The following is a 4,740-nucleotide window of genomic DNA, read 5'->3' as shown; positions in this document are numbered from 1 at the left end:
ATATATATGCACATACACACATATATATATATACACACATGTATATACAAAATTAGCACTTCTCATAGTAGTTGTAATGAGTCCCTGTATGCTTGAGAGTACGTGTGTGAGATGTAAGAACGTTTAAAGTACGAGATACTTTTTATCGTTCTATCCATAAATTCTAGAAATACATTAATAGACACAAACACACATACACATTATATACATACACACACACATATATATATATATATATATTCCGGTAGATTTTGTTTATTTAAAATGAATTGTTATTCTGTTAAATAAGCAATAAAATCACGCAAGTATTGAGTTCGCTAACAAACTTCTTTTAAATGTAAATACCCTATCTCGCTGTCCGTTGATCTATCAGTTTCTCTGTCCCCCTCTCTCTCTCTCTCTCGCTCTCTCTCTCTACACGCACACATATATATGTATGTACGTATATATGTATATCGTATATGCGTGTGTGCATCTGTGCGTATGGGTCTAACCCATGCTAGAATGGCGAAAGAGACGTTGAAACTATTTTGAGTGTGACCGATACTACATGGGAAATGATTCATTCATTTCTCATTTGCATTGAAGTCAATATCTAGACGTTTATTACGTGTATAAACAAAGGTGTGTAGAATTATTTTTATATAATGAGTGCGTGAAAGTTGATATTATTCTCTGTATGTGTGCATGCGTATCTGCGTGTATATGGAAAAGTGCTTATATATATATATATATGAATATAATATACAATATATATATATACATATATATATGTATACATATATATATATATACATATATATATATATATATATACATATATATATATGTGCGTGTAAAGATCTATAATTATACGTAAGTATGCTTGAAAAATATGTGTGTACGTATATCTTACAATAATTTAGAAGTTACGGCGATAATGATTCGCAAATCTACATTCGTATAACACTACATTTCTGAAATATCGCACACAAAAATCGAGAAAAAAGTAGAAAAAAATTGAAAAATGGACAGACACATAAAAATCGGTGTTGAAAAAAAAAATCATTTAAACAAATGAAAAAGAGAAAAACTAAGTGGAATTTAGTTTCATAAGAAAAAAAAAAATGTATATATATAAAGTGGCAAAAAATTTTCAAAGCAAAAAAGAAAAAAAATTGTATATATATATATATATATATGTTTATGAAATTAAGAAAACGTATCTATTTTCTTCAGTGGTCAGTCAGGAAAATATTAAGAAATGTAAAAAAATAGATTGAAAAAAAAAGAAAAAAGAAAAGAAAAGAAAAAAAAGCCTGAAAAACATGTAAATGGTCAATAAGAAAATCTAAGAAAAACTGTGTTCGTGGTAGCAATGTTGGTGTGCTCGTGTGATCGCAAAAAAAAAAAAAAATGAAAATGAGAAAAAAATCAACAACAAATAACCTCCTTTTTTTTTTCCATGTAAAGTCTACTTTTAGAAAGTAAGAGAAAAGCCCGTCTCGTTAAAGTACTAGCTTCCATAACAGTCGCCAATATATATATATATATATATATATATATATATATATAGATAGATAAGACGCACGTGCATGTTATGCATAGGTGTATGTAGGTATATACATATATTTTCCTCGTTTTGTCTGACTTTTTTCGCTTTTTGTATTCACATATTGCCCCCTTACAAACTCTTCTGTCCGCTGTTAAACCATGTTCTGTTACGTAAGCGAGAAAATCCTCGCCTCAACGCATCACCAAAACCACCACCGCCACCACCATCAACACCATTACCATCATCAACATCAACACCAGCATCAACAACAACAACAACATCAACAACAACAACAACATCAACATCAACTACAACAACAGCATCAGTTCAACCATCACTTTCCACAAAAACAACAGCCCAGACAACACCAGCAACACAAACAACAACACCAACATTACAACCACAACGACGGCGACCACCACCACCGACACCACCAGCAAGCTGTAAAAGTTAACCCGAAAGCAAAACGAGAAGAGAAAAGCATTTTTCTACAATATGCCGAATGCAAACAATCGCAATCATGTTTCGCCTTCATGGAACTTTTTATCGTTCTCCTGTCCGAAATACCAAACAGTTATAGTACCCCCTCATCACTTGCCCGTAATATTTGCTCAGCTAATTGGCAAACGGGATCAAAGCCAATCAAATTTCTTGTTGCAAATTGATTATGATAATATACGAACGTTATTCATAATCATAATTCTGACATGCGCACAAGGGTGCCGCATATATAAATCAGAAATAGCAAAACGCCAACTTTTGTCATTTGGGAGTCTACAAATATTCAGTATGTCACGTCGAAAGCAGTCGCATCCGAAACATATAGAAAACGAACATCATGTTTTCCTTGATAATAACGGTAAGCCATCTTTTATTCTATACATCTATATATATTTAGAAAATCTATTTGCCTTTCTTTCGCTCGTTTCTGTTTACGAAAATGAACTCTTTAATGTTCATTGTTTTTTTGTTGTTTATTTTTTGTGCCATTTTTACATTTTCATTTTATTTGTTTATTTTGCATTTTTTTCTTCTCTATTCTTCTTGCTCCTCCTTCTCCTCATCCTGCTGCTCCTCCCCTCCTCCTCACTCTCCTCCCCCTCTCTCTTTTCCTCTTTCTCGTCGTTCACTTTTTCTCTTACTTTCTAACTTTTTCACCTACTCCTTCGTTTTTTCTGTCTCTCTCTCCTTCGAAAAGTCTCTCTATTTTTCTCTCTCCTTCCAGTTCAGCCCTCTCTAAGTGTTTCCTTTTTTTTACACGAGGGGCACGTGTTCGTATATATGTATGTATACACACACACACACACACATATATATATATATGATATAATACATATATATGATATATTATATATACATATCATATATTATATACATAAATGTCTATTATATAGACATTTATATATTTCATGCATACACACACATACACATGTACATAGATATTTGCTTTACCTTGTGCATATACACAACACTTTTCATGTATTGCATATGTATAAACTTTTAGGGCCAACAATATTTACATATACGTATGTATATGGTGTCTGATACTCAAATACAACCACGAATATGCACGAGTATATTATATATCAAGTAAATCATTCTGTTTGTATGTGTGTATTTGTGTGTGTGTGTGTACATACACTGTCATGAATCTATGCATCATCTTTAATTATTTGTTTTTCTGGTTTGTGTTGGCTTTACACATTTTTCGGAATAAGGATGAGACGAGTAGTGAAGTTAGCATCACCATCACTGCCTAAATCATCACCATCATCGTCTTCTTCAACAGCAACAATAACGAGTAAAAACAACAATTGCAACATGTAGTAGTACTATTAGTAGTAATTTTGATAGTAGTAGTTTGATTGATTGTAGTAGAGTAGATTTACAGTGAATATTTAAAATAAAATTTAAAAAAACACACGTATTATCTGATCGATTTTGATCGATTCTCCTTGTTTATAGATTATTATTATTATTATTATTATTATTATTATTATTATTACAAATTTTTAAAAATTAGATTTCGTGTATATTGATTCCGATTATGATGTTCTCATTATAATTGTTTAATTATAATTTTCTCTTTTACACTTGTTTAGACAAAAGACTCCAAGAAATATCGAACAATTTCATTACAAGAGTTGTTTGTTGATCCGTTAGTGTTTAAACTGGGTTGCTACCAAGACGTATACTTCTTGTGACTACAGCTGTATAAGGGTGTTACAGAAAGAAAAGTAGTTTATAGTGATTCACATCATTGCAGTGATCGAAAGCACTCGCACCAATACATATATAAATACATATGAATTTACACACACGTATAAAATGGAAAAGCACAGTACAACAAATAAATCTGGAAAATATTTTCGCTGTCTGTGAGGTGGAAGTTTGCAAAAGGCAACACCTCATATTTATCTATAGGACGTTTTCTCTACAGCAAATAATTATTTTTCTACTCTCTTTATATGCCTGTGATTTTAAGAAGAAATGCTATTCCTTTTCTATGTACACACACAGACACACACACACACACACACGCACATATATGTGTATATATATATATATATATATATAATACTATATCACTATAATATATCATGTTTGTATATACCTACACATACATACATATATCTGTATGGATTTGCACTATTTACACCACCTGTCCTCGTCTGTTGTTATTTTTTGTATATTCTCCCATATATATATATATATATATATATATATATATATATGTATGTATGTATGTATGTATGTATGTATGTATATATATATGTATATGTGCATTCATATATGTGTATATATATAAATGTATACATATATATATATATATATATAAAAGGGACTAAAAGAACTCATCAGGTTCATTAATCACTTTAGTGACGCATGTATTTCGGCCTTTAGATTGTAAAATTACAAATTAGCCTCCCCTATAATATATATATATATATGTATGTATGTATAGATAGATAGATAGATAGATAGACAGATATGGGTGACTTTATATACATACTATAGTGTATGTTTGCATACACACGCACACACACATATGTATATATATATGTATATACAAATATATATATATATACAAATATATATATATATACATATTTAAGATTCATTGGAATCATCATTAATGACAATTTCAGTCAAATATGTGTGTGTATATATATATATATATATATATATATATATATATATATATA

General features: G+C 30.2%; 1 long non-coding RNA gene across 1 annotated transcript; it reads left to right on the top strand.

Annotated features, from left to right (window-relative positions):
* Positions 1–10: 10 nt before the first annotated feature.
* LOC106883434 (uncharacterized) lies at positions 11–4,112 on the top strand. Its single transcript, XR_008267129.1, has 2 exons — positions 11–2,393; positions 3,637–4,112. It is a non-coding gene; the product is annotated as an uncharacterized LOC106883434 (long non-coding RNA).
* Positions 4,113–4,740: the final 628 nt, after the last annotated feature.

Source organism: Octopus bimaculoides, unplaced genomic scaffold (genome assembly GCF_001194135.2).
Source record: "Octopus bimaculoides isolate UCB-OBI-ISO-001 unplaced genomic scaffold, ASM119413v2 Scaffold_303676, whole genome shotgun sequence".
In the NCBI taxonomy this organism is placed as follows: Eukaryota; Metazoa; Mollusca; class Cephalopoda; order Octopoda; family Octopodidae; genus Octopus; species Octopus bimaculoides.
The sequence above is the reverse complement of the archived record's forward strand: the minus strand, read 5'-3'. Positions and strand labels throughout refer to the sequence as shown.